At 42.1% G+C, this 18,943-nt stretch overlaps 1 protein-coding gene across 1 annotated transcript in view; it reads left to right on the plus strand.

Moving 5' to 3' along the window:
- Window positions 1–5,833: 5,833 nt before the first annotated feature.
- The window catches only part of LOC140336963 (contactin-4-like), a 133,513-nt gene continuing 120,403 nt past the window's right edge, over window positions 5,834–18,943 (plus strand). Inside the window, exon 1 of the mRNA XM_072420426.1 lies at window positions 5,834–5,988. The gene's annotated coding sequence lies outside the window, so the exon portion shown is untranslated. The remainder of the gene's footprint in view (window positions 5,989–18,943) is intronic.

Consider the following 18,943-nt stretch of genomic DNA (forward strand, 5'->3'; position numbering starts at 1 on the left):
GAGGTGAAGCCACATTTTTTTACCGCTGGTCTAAACAAACCTGTAGACTTATTAATTTATTTATTTATTTTTATTTCATGTATTTTATTTTACTTATTTATTATATTTTTTATCATGTTTTTTGTTGATTTATTAATTTTAAGCAAACAGCATAATTGTTATTTTTTTCCAAACCCCTTTATCTTTATTTATTTCATCTATTAATTTTACTGAACTACAATTTTAGGATTTTTTTTTCCATTTTTTATGTTAAATTTAAAAAAAATTAACCACTTTTTTCTGAAATATTGTGGTATTCTGCAATACCACAATTTTGTATTGACCTGAAAGGTATATAGACCTGAAAGGTATTTCAAGGTTTTCTCCATGTTGTAAAGGACAAGGCTAACCTAGACCATTCCTCCCTTTCACCACTTTATAACCTCCCTGTTCCTGCCAGCTACTGGTGGAGTGATCCTGAGGGCCACAACCAGGTGGCAAAAAAGTAGTCTGGTAGCCACTAGGGCCCATCGTCCCTCTTCATTTTGAGGGCCTGTACCACTTGCCTGGAGAACAGGTAACAGCTCCAGGTAACCTGACCCTCTGTACATCTTTGCAGTCACCAGGTGCTAGTTTGGCCCATTTCCAAACTATATGCCACACAAATTGTCATAACACGTCTGGGATTCAGGTCTTTATTACTTAGTGGCATAGAGGAACATACTCTCTGGAATGCTTTGCTGCTCACAGAGCTTTATCAAATAGGTACTGAGCAAAAACATTCACGGGCCCGATGCAAGCATGGGCTGCCCCAAAACAAGGTAGTAACTAAACAAGTAGTGAAAGAATGACAAGGATGACAGCCCTGGAACTGACACCCTCCAGAACAGTCAGCAATGGCAGTGTGTTTCTGAGGTCCAGGATGACCTCCACTACATAACCCAGGATTCCCTCTTCTGTCCTCCACCATGAATTCACCTTGCATCGTTCTATCCTTGTGATTGGAGACAGCCAGGATCACACTCAGCAGATACATCACAGCTGTCACTTTCCTAGATAGAGCCCTGGAAATTCCCGCAGTCTCATTTCAATCTATGAATTCCTGGACGTCATCCGGCTCCCTCTGTCTCTGCCATAATTACAGGTCCTGTCACTGCTCCAGGTACGTTGTATATTAATGCATCTTTTCCCTTACACTTTGAGAATGAAGATTTGTAGCAGGCCTCTTATTTGTATTCATCAAATTTTAAGCAGCTTGCAAACTTCCTTGCAGCGATACATCAGTCAATAAAGTAAACTTGATTTAGGGCCCAGACAATGACTACAGCTTCTATATTTAATCTTTCCTTTTCTCTGTGCAATCAGTCCATGGTGTGTCAGTGCTATATCACTGTGCTGAGGAGCGAGACTACAATTTCTGATCCCACAGTCAATTGTCTTGGGGTTAAAGTGATCCTTTCAGGAAAAAAAGAAAAAGTAGAAAGGATCCAATGATTGAAAGTGCATTGTAACAGAATAGACTCACTTCTCTCTGTTCTGGAACCGATCTCTTTATCCTTTATGAGTGTCAGAAAATCGAATGAAAATCTCTGCACTCCAACTTTATTTTTCTTATTTTATTAAGAGCACCAGGGGTCACTCTGAACAACCATTCACACAAGGGGTGCATTGTTTTAGAATGAGTTAGATATGTTCATTCACTGTACTGTATGTATGTTGGAGAAGCATTGTCCCTATTTGCTGCTCTTCTAATTTGGACTGCAAACCTCTTGTACTTAATTAATAATATACAGAATTTATATAGCGCCAACATACATTACATATTCATATACTGTACATTAAGTAGGGGTTTCAAATGACAGGCAGATAGACAGTGACAGAGGAGGAAGAGAGGACCCTGCCCCAAAGAGCTTACAATTAATTAATCTACATATCATTGGGAGAAGGTGTTTTGTAGATTATAAATAGTTAGCTAAGGAAGTTGGTAACATTATTTGAAGTTCCTGCTCAGTGTTCCATGTTTTCTGCATTGCTATCAGAATCAACAGGTATTTTTCTGCACTTAACAAAAATCCATGCAGCCATCACATCTCTGCTGCAAAATATGACAATTTGACATTTTTTGAAAAATCTGGTAACAGACGCTACTTTTTGCTCTCTTCATTTTTCCAGCACTCTGATTTGTGGCCATCTTGATTGGCTGCGCCTGGATGATGTAAGTCTCGCTTAGCAGGTCCATTCAGCCCCGGCATCCGCAAGGGAAGCTGGGATTGTTGGGTATCCCTGCTAAGTGCATGCAGCTGGAAGTTTATCAGGCAGGTAAGAATACTTATTGCAGAAGGGATATCGCCTGCCTCTTCCTGCAATAAGGATAAGTGCCACTTTGGTTCCACATTACAGACAAAGTTAATGTTTATTTTAAATAGATAAATACAATCCAGGAACAACCAAAATGTATGCAAAGACTTTCAACTGGTTTCCTCCTGAAACAAGACACTCCAGAGGTAGAAAAGCCCTGCATGCAGCAGAGAAGGATCATTGCATTCTGTGCACGGAAGCAGTGGCCTCTATACAGAAGTCTAGCAGTCCCTCAGCTGATTCAGAGCTAATAATCTCCAATAAGAGGTCTATTCTTCTAGCTGATTGGAGAGCTCTGGTCCTGATTCGGTTGGAGTGTGCTGAATCCCTGTGGAGAGATGAACTGTAAAACTATACTCAAGTGAAACGCATTACATTTTGTAAATTCCAAGGTTTGTTCAGGGTTGTGGGTTTCTCTTGCACCTGGTGCTCCCGGGGACCTCATTATGAAGGCTGATTGCCCTGGAATGGCTACAGACAGTTGAATAGGTGTTTTCTGAAGCAAAATTTGAAAACTGCTGGAGGTGTGGTTTGGAATGGATCTGGTTCAGGATTTAAAACATTTGCTAGCAAATAGCAAATGACTTTGAAGAAATCTATTCCAGGTTTGCTGGATCACCCAGCTTCACTGATGAAAGTGTATCCTCTCCAGCCCAGGAGAGCTTTAATAAATCAGGCCTACTGTGCCTGTTTTGCAGGGCAAATGGGAAGGTGGCGGAAGCAGAAGCATGTCATTTGTTCTTTTTTTACTTGTTTGGCGGTGGACCAAATATTGTTCCCATTTAATTTTATGGAAGTGGGTCAGCAGGTTGTGGTTGTCAATGACAAAACTATTACCACAACCACATCTCTGGTAAGCACCTGTGAGAATAAAGTTTTTAATGTCAATCCGGAGTCTTTGTGGTGCTCTCACATTTACTATTTAGCAAACTGCTGCGCACCACTTACTTTGGCTATCGTCTGAACAGAGGACCGCCATCAGAAATTTCTGGACCCCATATTAGGTAAACTTCCTGGGCCCCCCTCTCTCTCATGTCTACGTCCACCTAAGCTTATTTGATTGGGACCCAATGCAGAAAGTTCTCTTGCCCCCCCCCTTCCTATGTCTGGACATGCTCAGTTTCTGATGGAGTTTAAAAGTTGTTCCATATCAGAAAAGTCCTTATAAGTTACAGCAATCTGAACAAGTTGGCAATGGAAATGATAAAAATAATTTTATTTTAACTTTAATTAGTCCAGAGCGAAGTCCAATGCTATACCATCAACCTGGCCAGTCATGTGGTCCCTCCATCCATTGGGAGTTGGCATTTCCACCAGCTGCGAAGGGGTTAATGTCGTCTGTTCACCGAGATGCTACTCAAGATCGATATACCCGGCTGGCTGAAGGGAATTTCTTCCAATAAATATAATGAAATAAGAAAACGAGTGAATGACAGGTAGCAGCCATATCCTGGGGACAAATGAATGTGGGACAGAGATAGATGGCCGCAGTTTTAATTAACAGACAGGTCGTTACCCTAATCCGTACAGCCGGAGCCGAGAGTTTGAAGGTGAAGCGTACCGCAGCGAGAAGGCAGTGTCATTTCTTCGTCATTACTGACCATCACGCAGGATAAGCCATTGTCACCACTCGTCCGTCCGGCGATAATGAAGAAAGAATTGCTGCGCTGGAAGGAAAGATGGGAAATAATGACAGTCTGTGATTGGGGAGAATTCATTTACATGCTGTGATATATTGCACAGGTGAAATGATTTATTGCGGCCTGCAGATATACATGGAAAATTAATACTGGAGAATGAGAAGGGATATTGATAGTATAATACACAGGAAGGAATGATTCACCAGAGATGCAGGATGTGTTGGGGGGTAAAAATCCACCAATCTGCCACAAGGGTCATGGGTGAAAGTCATATGACATAAGTGACATGACCGCCCTGTGAACATATAATACATAAAACATGGCTGTGATATTGTAGTATTTTATTGGTAAAACTGTAACAAAAAGGAGCAATACAAAATGAGCAGAAAAAGTTGGGCTGGAAACAACCAATCCCAGCTCTTCCACCTTCACATTGGCGCTTTATTATGATGAGGGGCCAATGAGGAGCCTTTGTCAGGTGGGCGGGGCAGGGCTAAGCCTGACTTTTTAACTAAAAAAGAGATTTGCACTGAAAATGAGCTTCTGATATATGAGGATATTGTGAGCTATATGAATTCTGTTTTTACTATAAGTATCATCTGGATCTTCTTTTGTTCATGGAATGCTGAGTTTGTATAAAGCAGATTTACTCTAAGGTCATCATAATAAACAATTAAATAATATTTATATAATAGATAGATAGATAGAATCATGAAAACAAAATTAACCTTCAGTTTCACTAAGGAGTCTCCTTGACTTTCCTAATCAATAATTAATAATTAGCTCCTGTTCATTCAGCTCTGTTCTTCACACACATTTTGCTTTATTTGCCCCCAGGTGCCCCCGGACATATCTCTGCATTATGTCTTCCCTTTAATATTTAACAGTCCTCTGGGCCCAGAGCTGGTGCAGTGATATTCTGAATCTAATATAGTGCAGCCTGGAAACCTAAACACACCAGGGAGGGCCGCTTCCCCTGAAAATACAGAACAAAATAAAAATAATATATGTTATATATACAATATTCTTCGATGTGGGTTCAATTCATTCACCCCTCTCTGTTCTGTTCTGCTCTTCTCTTCTGTCATCCTGTAATTCTGTACCTCTCCTCCTTTACCCTGCCATGCCTCTATCCTGAAACTCCTTTCCTTTCTTCTGTCATCTATCCATCTTGCATCTATCCTCGATTGGCATCTATTCTGTATCTCTACTTTTCTCTTTGGGCATCCCTCCAATATACATATTTCAATGTCATCCCCCCCTCCTCGCCTTAGTCATTCCTTCATCCTCTCCTCCTCTCCTCTGTCATCCCTCCATCCTCTCCTCTGTCAGTCCTCAATTCTCTCCTCTGTCATTCCTCCATCCTCTCCATTGTCATCCCTCCATCCTCCATCCTCTCCTCTATTATCCCTCCATCCTCCTCTCCTCCTCTGTCATCCCTCCATCTTCTCCTCTCCTCTCTCATCCCTCCATCCTCTCCTTCTCTCCTTTGTCATCTATCCATGCTCTTCTTCTCTACTCTGTCATCCCTCCATCCTCCTCTCCTCCTCTGTCATCCCTCCATCCTCTCCTCCTCTCCTCTCTCATCCCTCCATCCTCTCCTCCTCTCCTTTGTCATCTATCCATCCTCTCCTCTCCTCTCTCATCCCTCCATCCTCTCCTCTCTCATCCCTCCATCTTCTCCTCCTCTCCTCTCTCATCCCTCCATCCTCTCCTCCTCTCCTCTCTCATCCCTCCATCCTCTCCTCTTTCATCCCTCCATCCTCTCCTCCTCTCCTCTCTCATCCCTCCATCCTCTCCTCCTCTCCTGAGGAGGGATTTTCTCTCTTATCAGCAGCTCTGAAAGTCTGTGTGACGCTCGGTGTTCATGCCCAGTCCGGCTCCCCCCGCTGGGTGCCAGCTCCGTTCTCGTTGACTCCTCTCTCGCCCACTGCTGCTCCGTACCCAGCCCATCTGTGCCCGCTGTGCCCAGCCCATGCCAAGCGAGGACCCCGGAGATCGCTCAGTGCAGGTGAGCCTGGGATGGGGGAATGGGGTGCAGACATCGGGTCTGTGATGTACATGGCGGGTACCTGTGCCAAGGACTGCGCCACCCTCTACACAGCGCCATTCCTGACATTTCCACCTTTGTGTCAGTGTCCCATGTCTATGATCATGTGCCATGGCATCCTGGCATCACTTACCTGGACTGGGCGATCATTGTGAATGTGACATATCGGAGCTGCCTGCTGGGACTGTGGGCTCTGTGCCAACCATAGTCTAAAGGTGGATGGAGGAATGGAAATAGATAAATGGATGGATATATAAACAGATAGATAGATAGATAGACTGTGGGCTCTGTGCCAACCATAGTCTAAAGGTGGATGGAGGAATGGAAATAGATAAATGGATGGATATATAAACAGATAGATAGATAGATAGATAGATAGATAGATAGATAGATAGATAGATGGATAGATGGATAAAGAATAAAAAATCATTTAATATTCTAAAAATCAATTTATTCTTTAAAGTGATTTTGATGACATTTTGGTTCAATCTTTTACTCTATCCATCCCATCACTTGTCCATGGCCCCAGGTTGGTTAGCCACCCCTCCATGCAAGGTACCAGCAGGCTGCTCCTGGCTGATATATTGCTTTGTATAATGATTACATTTCAGTTTTGTAGTGTGAATGAGGATGATCCTAAGAACCTTCCCTGCAAATGATATTGGTTGGTTAATGGAAGTCTGATTTATTACTACGAATATAAAGTCAGTGTGGTATTTAGGTGAAATAGTGATTTATTGGTTGGAGTGATACTTGAGGTTTGCCTATACCAGGGTCCCTCCAGAGGTTGCTGGGGGTTCCTTGAGCAACAAAACAATTTGTATTTCTTGGTCGGTTTAGGGACACCAATGATCTTTTTGGCTGTCTGTAAGGGTGACATTTTTCCCACTGGCCAGCAATGTAAGAGGATTTCTTCCCACTGACCACCACAATATACTGTGAGCTGTTTATATAGTATTTATAGAGGGGATCCATAAAGATCAAAATGTTTTTTCAAGGGTTCCCCTATGTTAAAATGCACAGGAAGACTGTTCTAGCTAGTGACCATTCTTGCCTTGCCCAACCTTTCTCCACATCATAACCTTGTTTCTGGAAATTTCAAGGGTTCCCCCAAGTTAAAAAGGTGGAGGAAGCCTGATCTTCACATATGATCACAAGTTTGGGCGCCCCCCTCTCATTATTGGAGTTCAGGTGTAACCAGTGAAGGGTCCTGATAATCCTCCATCATACAAAGACATTGTAGACAATTGTGCTCTTCCAGCCTTCTGGTCACAGTTTGGTGAAGACAGTTTTCTGTTCCCCCATTACTGTGCCCCGGGGTACAAAGCCAGCTCCATAAACACATGGGGTCACCAGTTTGGTGTGGAGGAACTCGAGTGTCCTGCACAGGGCCCTGACCCCAACCTTACTAATCACCTTTGGGATGAATTGGAATGGTGAGCCAGGACTCATCCAGTATCAGTACCTGATCTCACCAATAGGGAGAAATTCCTGCAAAATCTTGGGAGAAGCCTTCCCAAAAAAATGGTGTCTGCTATACCATCAGATGGTAAGCCAACGTCATATAATGGTCCCGGATAATTGAGAAAGGGGTCAACTCTATAAGAATGTCCATGGTTTTGGAGTGGGATGCTCAACAAGCTCATACAGGTGCGATGGTCAGATGTTCGCAAACTTCTCACCAGATTGTCTATATCTGTTCATCAATCAATCAGTTGTCTATCTTTCATTATCTATAAATGGTTGATGGTCTCCTCATGTTGCGCTGTGTACTGTGCAGATCCATGGCGGATGTTCTGATTTAGGTATCGATGAGGCAGCAGTGATCTGAGATCCAGGTTTTGTGTTGTTGATCTTCTGAAAAGTTTTATCTATGGAACATTTGCACAGTTACAGTCACATTTTTTATGAATCTGAAACGTTTCTACATCTGTATTTTTTATGCATTTTCAGGATCAATTGTTTTTGCTATTTTGTCAAATGAACAATTTTGCTTTGCATATCCTCGTTCCTCTAGCTGACAGGTACAGATGTGTAATGTTAATGTTTTGTGCAGGCTCCTCTCTTTGTATGTTTTGCTATAACACCTTTGCTGATATTGTATATCACTTACTGGCTGAGGATGTGATGGATCCTCCTCAATATATAGTGCAGGGCTGGAATATATGTAAAGTGGATCTGAATGTTCATGTTATTTCAAAAGTAGTTCTGGCAGAATCTGTCAATCCTGCCATCAAGATCCTTCAGGTGTTTCATATTAGAAAGTGACAATGCTGTGTCCCTGTCTACCACCTGAGCTTGTGAGTTGTCACAGTGTCAAAAGTGCCCCTGGTGGACACTGAAAGCAATGGGGCAAATATGCAGGCATGGTAAATCTCAATCAGAAAGCCAATGATGTGCAGCCAATGCTGAAATGACTTCATGTAGACAGAAAGTAATTAAAAGGGGATGCAGGAGATTAGCAGCACTGAGATAGGATGGGGGGCAGGTTCTGAGTTTGCATGTCTGTTGCTGTACCATTGCAATGACAACAGGAAAAGTGCTGTCACTTTTTAAATTAAATTTCTTGTGTTGGTTGTATGTTCATGCAATCCCCTCCAAGGTCCCACCAACTGAAGGTTTTCATGCTGTAACACACATTACCTGAGACTCCACTTATGCAATCCACTTTGGTAGAATTTTTTGCATTGCTTTCAGCCAAAGTGCCATGAATAGATTTGTCTCTCCATGGCGGATGCTGCAACAGGGAATAGATGTGTATTTATCACGGTTGCACCATGTGAGCCGCAGAAGGTGCCCGCAGGGGATGTCATCCTGGGGGACAGGGCAGAGGCTGCAGCTCCCTGTACTACACACAATGAGCTGCTAATTGTAACGTAGAGAAACAACCAAAATCTTTATCACCCCGGCCATGGCAGCGCCTGGAGCTACAATTACCCCGGAGCTGATGACACCACAACTCCTAGCATCCTCTGCCGGCTCAGACATGGCCGCTGCAATGGCTTTGTCAGCCTGGTGGGGCCTAATTTAGGAAGAAGCTGCAAGTGGTGCATTTAACTGGCAGCAACTGGGAAATGAGAGTCGGTGAAATAATTAATTTATAAACACAATCACTACAATCTCATATAAGCTATAACACTGGTAGCCAACCAGTGTTACCTGAGAAAATGATGGTGGTCCACAGAAAAATTTGAACATTATTTACAATTTTTATGTTTTTTTAATACGAAAATGAAAATAATATTTTTCTAATAAATTCTTATATTCTAAATGATAATTTTTGCACTAAATTCACGAACTGTACTAGAGACAGAAAAACAAGGGAGGCGCAGCGTGACGTCAGTGTAGTCCTAAGTTGTATGGGGTTACTGCTGCCGAGCCGTACGCTTCAGTAATGTTTCCACCATTACAACAGTCACCCCGCTCCGCCAATACCGATTCTCATCCGATGTTTTATTTTATTTGTTTATTTCTCAGATGTTATTGTTTGGTCTTATGAATGAAATAAACCCATAATAAGTAATAAAACAAACAAATATTTTGCATTTCTTTAGTAATACCAAAGATAATACAACATGAAAATAGTAACAATAGTAATATTTTTCAAATGTATTTATCTTTTTAAAAAAAATACATAATAATGGTCCGCAGGATTTAAATTTATGAATTTAGTGGTCTGTGAGGTCCGAAAGGTTGGTGACTGCTGGTCTATAACATGTCCTTATTTGGGTATTTCCCGGTATAGGGTGACCAAGCTCTGTCTGTGTCCTAATTGCACTCCTGGGTTGTCATCCTGCCATTTGGCCTTCCATTGGAGACAATTATTATTATGGTGCATGCAATATCCTTTTATTGATAACAGATATCTGCTAAGAACAATGCCAGGTATTTCCTTTCACACAGATCATAGTATATCCCCTAACAATATACTATCAACCAGGATCACCATCATCTTCCTGGCCTGAAATGGGGGGCTTGGAGACAACACAATCATAAAAACCTTGGCTGTGTTTCACAGATCATTCCCTGCTGAATTTATTTCACCTTGTGATTTAATACAATGTTACAATCTGATCACTGCAGGGGGATGAGTAAATGCTTTCTTCTGCCTGCAGCTGACTGATGACATCATCTTAGCCTAGACAAAGTCACTGATGGCTTCTTAATAATAAAAGAGGAAGGAGGCAGCTGTGCACAATGTTATTTTAGGGGTTCCCAATTTCCTTGATGGATTTTTAATGAGAGAGAACATTAGAGATGTAAGGTGGGTAGGAACAGATATAGAAGTAGCACTGGGGGAGGTAAAGCATGGAACTTCTTAGCCTATAAGCAAGCAGAAACATATTGCATTTGATTAGCTGAGGATGAAGATTGTGGATCTATAGGGATGTTTAGGGATTTATAGAGCAGAAGAGAAATGCTGGATAATCAGAGTCCCTCCACAAGCCAGCTGGCATATTTATTTGGAGCTTTCATCACCTTTTGGCCCCGGCCTATCTGACCCAATCCTAGCGTCTAAAACAGGCGACCGCAACGCTGACTGGGCAGCACTGATGACTCGCGTGATATTTTCTTTATTCCCTGTTTGATAACAATCTGCATCTTGAGAGTGAGGGGGTCACGCAGAAAGCAAAGGGTTGCCATGCCTCTGGCTGCTTCACTCCTATAATTATGGATCATGAAAGAAAGTGACGGACGCCAGGATGGCGCTTCAAATGCCTTCTGTGGCTGCGTTATACAGCAAGGGCAAGGCCACAGGGCCCCCTACCCTCCCTGGTGTCACTTGTATTGCCTTGGCAGTCGGAGGCTCAACTGGTATAGGTAGAATAAAACACTAATCTGGCTGCAGAAAATTTATTTTTTGTCCTGTATATGTTCAGGGATCCCCTCCCCATGTCTAAAATCTCCTGCATTGCATATTCCGTGCATATGACCTGTAGGTGAGCTCCTTTGAGCTGCATTGGACCTGCTTGCTTCAAGCATTTCTATAGACCTGTATGGGAATGGAAAACCTGAAGCAAACAAAGCCGATGAATTCAAGAACTCTTAGGCACTTAGGGGGAAGGGTGTATTTGGGATTGTTTATTTTATTTTATTTTCAGTGTTATTTGCATTTGTGTTTCATTGTTTGTATATTTTTTATTTTACTTGTTATATATTTTTATTACTTTTGTTCATTAAGGGGTCTGTTTATAAAACAGTGAATCTGACAATAATTGAATTCAGTGAATGTCAGATTCACCGCTTTATAAATAGACCCCCAAATGTTTACAGCTGTTTCTCTGCCTCTGTAGCTATGATTTGTAAACTGAAATAAACAAATTTTTTTTAGACCTATGGTTGTTGCAACCCTAACACCACTCTGATGTTCTTGATGCACCTTCTTCATTATTGGCAATGGGTTATTACCAAGAACTCCAAATTGTCTAGTCACCCATAAACAAGCAGAGGGTGGGGGTGGGGAGGACTGTATACACACACAGAATAGGGGGCTGAGGGGGCATCCATTGCTTCATTTTTAGAGCAGAATATTATGGGACCCCCAATATATAAGCAGAGGATAAAGGAGGGTGGAGGGGGGCTATATACACAAAGAAGGGGCTGCAGGGGGACCCATCATTCTATAAATAGCAGAATATTATGGGACCACCAATATACTGTATAAGCAGAGGATAGAAGAGGGGGATATACACACAATTAGGGGTTGCAATGGGGATCCATCATATTATTTAAAGAGCAATATTTTACAGATACATTTCTGAATCCTAGCTACTTAAAACTGGTTATGCTCCTTTGACCAATCTGGATGATTGACTTCCTAATCAAACCCTACAGTACCTGGTATTCCTAGGTGGTCTCCCATTCAAGTACTAACCAAGCCCAACCTTTCATAGCCTCTAAGATCAGACACCTTCAGACAGATGTGACCATAGCAATGTTGCAAGAAGTAAGAAAAAATCCCTACTTAGTTGTCAATGGAACAATTGTCCCCAATTGAAGAGTTGGTTTCCTGTTGTGGTGACCATACAAAATTGTGGATTTTCTCTTCAGTTCTGTCCTGGCGACCAGCAATTGGAAGGGTAAATCTGTCTCACCAACATAAGCAGAGGGTAGTGGAAGGTTGAGGAGAGGGCTGAAGAGCGACCCATGGTCCTAAATACAGAATGAAGTATAATGACCACCAATATATAAACAGGGGGAAGGTGAGGGGTTTATTATATACACAGAATAGGGGACTTTATAGAAAACCCATCATTCTATATGTAGAGCAGGTTGTTACAGGACCATCAATATAAGCAAAGGGTAGGACAGGGTTGGCGAGGGACACTGGGGCTGCAGTGGACCCATCGTCTCATATACAGAGCAAAGTATGATGAGATCACCAATATACTATATCAACAGTAATAGGGAGGGTGGAGGAAGTTGATATATACAGAATGGGGGGCTGTGGGGGAATTTATCATCCTATACAGAGAAGAGTATGACAAGACCACTAATATATAAGCAGAGAATGGGGCAGGTACAGTTCATAAAGAATAGGGGACTCTGGGGGCACCCATCACCCTATAAATACAGGACCCTCAATACAAGCAGAGGGTAGCGGAGGGAGGGACACTATAAGTTAGGGGCCACCCATCGTCCCATATCCAGAGCGCAGTATTTGTTGCAGTGTTCCAAGCAGCGAGCCCCCTCTGATCCTGCACTGATGAAATCATGTATCTGTCTAAGCAGATTATTAATGTATACAGTCAGAGGAGAGATTTTCCTGTGCGTGAAGCGATGGACTTAATGAAAATTTCTTTTCTGTGTCAGATACACGTTTCTGGATCATTTCTGCGTTTCCAAGAAGAGTAAAGCTGTCACCAGTTAAAGGGACTGTAAAGCCCATATTACCCGTTCTACCGGGCCATCTCTGCTATGGAATTTACAGGGGCTGTGTTGGGGGGGACACAGGATTTTCTGATATAATGAAGGCGTTGTTCTGTGGGGTCTGTCATTGTCCAGATTAATGTTACAATGTAATTATAAAATGATGAATATTTGAGGCATTCGGACTGGAGTAACATCTATAACCCATTGCTAGATGCAGCTTTGGTTCATTAAGTGGATTCAAGTTGGTAATAGTTTGCTTGGTTTGCATGGAATGGAGGGTTAGAGCTTTGGGGTCAGGAAGAGCTGCACTCACTCACTTGGCGGTGAGGTTTCTGTTTTGTTTCCGCTTCCTCATGCCTGGGAACCGCCACCTCTAGGGAGATGCCACAAGTAGCTTCTCCTGGCGGCAGCCCCATGAAGAATGAATGGGGCAAGCAGTAAGAGTTAGCAGTACTGCTTATTGCAAAATGTGCAAATACTGTTTTTTTAGGAACCGGTGCCGCATTGGAGTGGCCAACTGGTGCCGGTTCAATTCCAAAGCAAATTTGAACCTGTCTATATGTCATGGAGAAGAGAAAAAGTGAAAGTGAACCTTCTCCTATGGCAACAACACTACTTCTAAATAAATGCAAGAAGCGTTGTCTGCGATACTGGCAGAATCACCAGGTGCAAAAAAGCTGCAATAAAGGCTGAAAATTACCAATTCAGGACAGGTGAGTGGCTGTATTTGACATTTTTCTTCCTTTTTGATACACTTTTAGTGTCAATCATCTGCTCAGAGCACTCAGTGGTTATAATGAGACACAAGGGGAGGGGGGATTCTGTTCACGTAGCTCAGACTCCAAGTTCCATCGTCTGGATTGTTCTGGTTGATGTCATGCGCCGTATCCTTTTGCACTGCACCGACTTTGCTCTGCTGTGCCGCTCTGCGATATGATGTCTATGGAAATGCTTTCGTCTTTTATACTCGGTGAGGTGTTTATTTTTACATTGCTAATAAAGTTATTTGCATCTTTCATTGCAGTATAAAATATTCCATGCCTATTTTAGCACCTTAACACATTCTGCAAAATTCACAGCTCACCAACATGGAACAAAAGACAGCGCAGTACGCCATCCTCCCAAATTTTAGGAGAAGAAAAATAGCGGCAGAAGTGGTCGCTTCGTATGGAGGGCTGTTCTGTCGTTTAACAATTAAAGGTTCGGGGGGGGGTATGCAGCTATCGATGGAAACAAAATGAACAGAACTGCTGGAGAACTACATTACAGCACACCGAAACCCTGACCGCTGCGTGTTTGGTTTGCTAAAGCATTGCATATCAATACAATCTTTTCCGTGACCACTTCAGAGTATCTAAAACATTTAAAAAGGTAACTTCCTCTTGCTCCTTTAACGGCACCAAAATCTTCACCAATCAGTTTTTTGGATTTTTGAAATCCAATCAATCAATTTTTTTTAATGAGCCATCCTATATTTGTCATTGACAGGTGTAGTAGGGCTCAGCCAAATTATCATCCAGCAGCCTTTTATACCCATCAATGACAGGTATGGTAATGTCAGATCTGAGCCTGGATTGTCCAAATTCTGGTCTGGGTCCGAATCAACTCCAATCGCCACTAATTGGACCTGATTTATTAAAGCTGTCTGAGACTGGGAAAGGTGGACTATCATAGGCCCACCTGGGGATCCAGAAATCCCGGGAATGGATTTCCAGGACTGAAACATTTGCCAAATGATTTTAGGAAATCTATTACAGGTTTTCAGGATCGCCCAGGTTCTCCAATGATAGTCTATCTACCCCAGTCTTGGAGAGGTTTAATGAATCATGTCCATTGTGTCCCTATAGTCCCATTTACTTTGAATTGCCTGGAAAACCTACCATTTCCCCAGTATAATTTAGAAGCAGATTAGTTCTGGTGGTGAGATTGCATGCCCAATCAGGCACGGCAATGCATGCCATGCCTGCACCAGCTTTGTTCACTTTGCACTGATTGCTATATCAGTGTAATAATCTCCATTTTTATTATAGTATGGTCCGGAATCTTTTCTTCCTTTTACTTTGCCCAGCCCCAAAAAAAGAGATCAGTCCCTGAAACGTGTTGGCTTCTTTTAATTTCAAAAGAAGAGTTTACTCTGGATCTCCCACATGGACAGGAATTCCCTATAATATGGTGAGACTTCCCATTATTTCCTATTTGTCTCAAGAACAAGAAGTGGAGGAAAAAGTCCCTAGCACGGAAAAATGATTTACCCTTTCTTTTAACCCTTCTATCCTGATATTATCCTGATAAATGACCCCAAATACTCAGAATTTCCTTCCTCTTTTTTTTGCTCTTCGCTCTCTTTTTGCCATTTTACAAAGTTTTTTTCTGTTTGCAAGAAGTGCCGCCATGTTGCTGCCTCGGCCCAAGCTTTGGCGTCGTCCTGCACATGCAGTACCGTGCCTCGTGCTGTGAGATTTGCTCCTGGTGGCACAGACTCCGCACAATCTGCTCCTTCCGCTGTTTTCTTTCTGGCCGTCCTCTGAGTTGACAAACAGACGCTGATAGCAGATAACAAGAAAATCCTTTGCCCATTTTACTTGACTGCTCTCCAGAGTGACTAAGACTTTGGTGTGCGGCGCTTGTGACCCATTATTTCCTTTTTCACACGTTGTCCAGTAGACATTCATCCTATGTGTATGTTATACAGCACCATCATTTTCACTGGCATCCTTGTACTTTCCAGGGCTGCGTTTTTAGGGTTCAGGGAAAAATCGGAAGTCTTTACAAATGATTTGTTTGATACAAAATAATGAAGGGATCTGTCATTGTTCTCACCTGCTAGATCCAATATCCTGTTGTGTACATTGTGTGATCTGTAAAAGGAAAAGGCGATTCTTGGATCTTATAAGATATGCCTGGTTGTTTCTCATCCACCCTACGTGCCATTGGTGAGCTTGGCTAAGAAGATTCTACTTCTGATGGGATACCTTGATGTGTCTGTTGCAGAAAGTACCATGCCTAGAGCAGGGCTGATTTTAGGCTAGGGCAATTGTCATGGGCTCCCACCTTTTCCAGGGTTCCAGAAAAATAGGGTGTGTAAGGACCTGAAGGGCTTTGCATTTGGGGTCCCCATTTTTCTAAAATTGTTCCCGGTTTGCAAACAAATAAATAGAAGTTTACACTAGCTGGGTCCTTAATCTGTCCTCCAGCTTCCCATTCATCAAATCTGCCCTCTGGCCACCCCTCTATTAGATCTGCCCTCCAGCCTCCTCTTCATTAGATCTTCTCTCTATTCTCCTCTTAATTAAGTCTGGGTTCCGGTCACCCCTTTCTTAAATCTGCTCCTGGCCGTCTCTTCATTAAATCTGCCCTCTCGCCTCCCCTTCATTAAATTTGCCATCCAGCCTCATATTCATTAAATCTGCCCCCTCTCTTTCAGCCTTGCACAGTTCTTCAGCCTAATTACCACTTTTTCTGTCTTTGCCCCATCCCCTTTTGCCCCATCTTTGCCCCATCCCCTCTATTTGCCCCATCCCCTCAATAGAGGGTTTGTTCCATCCCCTCTATTTGCATTTGTGACAATAATTTCTGAAACAAAAATTCACCAAAACAGGAGAAAGGGGGAAAGGATGTTCTCCAACAGGGTCAACTGTTTTTGGGGCAAATGTACTCACTTTGAAAAATATATTTTCAATTCCTGTTTTTTCATTGGGATAGGAAGTGAAAAGTGTTCAATAATCCATTGAGAACAAAAAATAATCAAGTAAGGGATTCAGTTCTAATCAAAATGGACTACATTTTTTTTTGTGTGTGGGGGGGGGGCAATGAAAATGAGAACTGGAGATAAACCGAGCTGCCATTGGTGGTGAGGGAGGCTTTAAGGCATCATCAACCTCACTTTTTGTCTTTAAGCATTCATAGGTTTATGAAAAAAGTTTTTGCTCCCCCTTTCCAGGCTGCAGTCTGCACTCTGATGCCCCCCATCGCCATTTCTGCCATATGAATAGGTCTGGAAATAAAACATGTGTTGGAGCCCCACCGCCCGCCTGAACTGATGTTTTTGTATCAGATTTTTTCCTAACATCTCCAAGGATACAGCTTTGTATAAAGTTATTTGTCCCTGGCGATCTGTGCCGCCTATTCAGCAGGCCGGCTGTTTAATTTTATACTATTGTTGGGTTTTGAGGACTTTCGCTGTCTCAAGGACAGAAGCAGAGTAATGCAGGTGGTTATACAACAGATAACAAGCTGGAGATTGCAAGAAATGTGAGCGCTGCTCATCCACAGCGTGTTCAATGCTTCTGTGGAGCAGAATTCAGGAGTGCAGGGCAGAAAGGGTTGGGGTTTAAACTGATTCTGGGGTCACCTACCTGCCACAATGTATCAAATCACTGATCATCACCATATAAAATCTGATCATAATATTAGAACAAAAAAGCCAAAACAAAAAAACTATTATCGGATCATCACTTCTTTAAAAGGGCCCTCTTCCTTTGGTTAACAATACAATGTTTAGGAGCTTGGAATTAACTTGAAAAGTTGTCAGACAGCTTTAAATATACGGTGGTACCTTGGTATAAGTCCTTAATCCGTTCCAGATCCTTGGACCAAACAGGACTTATACCAAATAAATTTTTCCTATAAGAAGTAAAGGAAGAATGATTATTCCATTCTCATGAAAAAAGAATCCTATTGTTATTGGCATATTATACATTGATGGGGCTGTATGAAATAATTTAAACATTGCCTAATACTAAAATACATAAATACAAAAGCAATTAGATGAAAGAAACGAAAATGTAACCTCACTTTACCTTCCTAAGAAAAGTCGTGTGCCTACTAGGATGGTTCTGAGAAGAGAGGAGGAGATGTTATGTAATTATATGTTATAGCGCGGGTTGTTCACTGAATGGTGGCAACTGGCGTACTGACACTCGTGGGCAGTCGTGGCTTTGTCTCAAGAGAGGTAAATAAGGGTTGTGTGCGGTGTTATGACTCATTTTTACCCATACAAGTTCTAGCACAAAGGTTGTATACCAAGCAAAAGTTTTCGTGTCCAAACAGGACTTATACCAAGTTGGACTTATTCCAAAGTGGACTTATACCACTGTATACCACTGTACCACTGTATTGTTTTCTGCACCATACTTTGATTTATGGACAATACTGTGAACTTGGACTTGAAAGGTTGGCAGGTGGCTTTAAAAACACCCTGCTGGGTTACATTTAATCTCTGATTATGATTATCTTCATGTTTTTTTTTTCTTAATTTGAGACATGTTCTCACAATTCCCCCAACTCCATAGAAATGTTGTGCCAATACCATATTTAGTAATCTTGCAATTAACCAAAAAGTGAAACAATTACATTTATTCATAAAACAAAAATCTCCACTTGCCAAAATGTGATTTTCACAGCAAAATCAACTCACTCGCCCATCTATAGTGCTGACCTTGATGTTATGACCCTAAATGATACAACCTCATCTGATCGGCCTCATGGGACCAGAAGACAAAGTCTCCAGAACTCCATTGTCCAGGATTCTTGCTTAAGTATGAAAGCACGGTCACAGTGTGTTGAAATGCCAACGCTTCGGGGTCACTTAGGGTCCCTTCCTCAAGGGACTTTTTCTGTTTTTTGGAGTGTTGGTGACTTTGGGTTCTGTTTCCAGTTCTAAACAGCACCATGCGTGGTTGCCCCTTCTTAAATACAAGGTCTGTTTGCTGCAAGGAGCACTTTCCTATTATCTGATTGTCACATGGCCGTCTCCCCATGAATTTGGTCTCTGTTAGGGCACCATAAAAAATAATTTTTTGTCTCTCATAGATTTATTTTTTTCCCCTTTCCAAGCTGCAATCTGAGTCCCTCCGGGGTTTCTGTCCCAATCTGTCCCCATGCACATTTTTGCCATCTAATAAGGAAAGACTCCTAATCCAAAGAAAAGTTCCAGTTGGTCACATGGTAGCTATGTTACTCCACCCCCTAAGATCCGCCCAGTTATTTGAGCCAGACAAAAACATTTCCACCAATAAAAAAAGTCCTCCCATTCTGAGTTTCT

Source organism: Pyxicephalus adspersus, chromosome 8, assembly GCF_032062135.1.
Source record: "Pyxicephalus adspersus chromosome 8, UCB_Pads_2.0, whole genome shotgun sequence".
Lineage (NCBI taxonomy): Eukaryota > Metazoa > Chordata > Amphibia > Anura > Pyxicephalidae > Pyxicephalus > Pyxicephalus adspersus.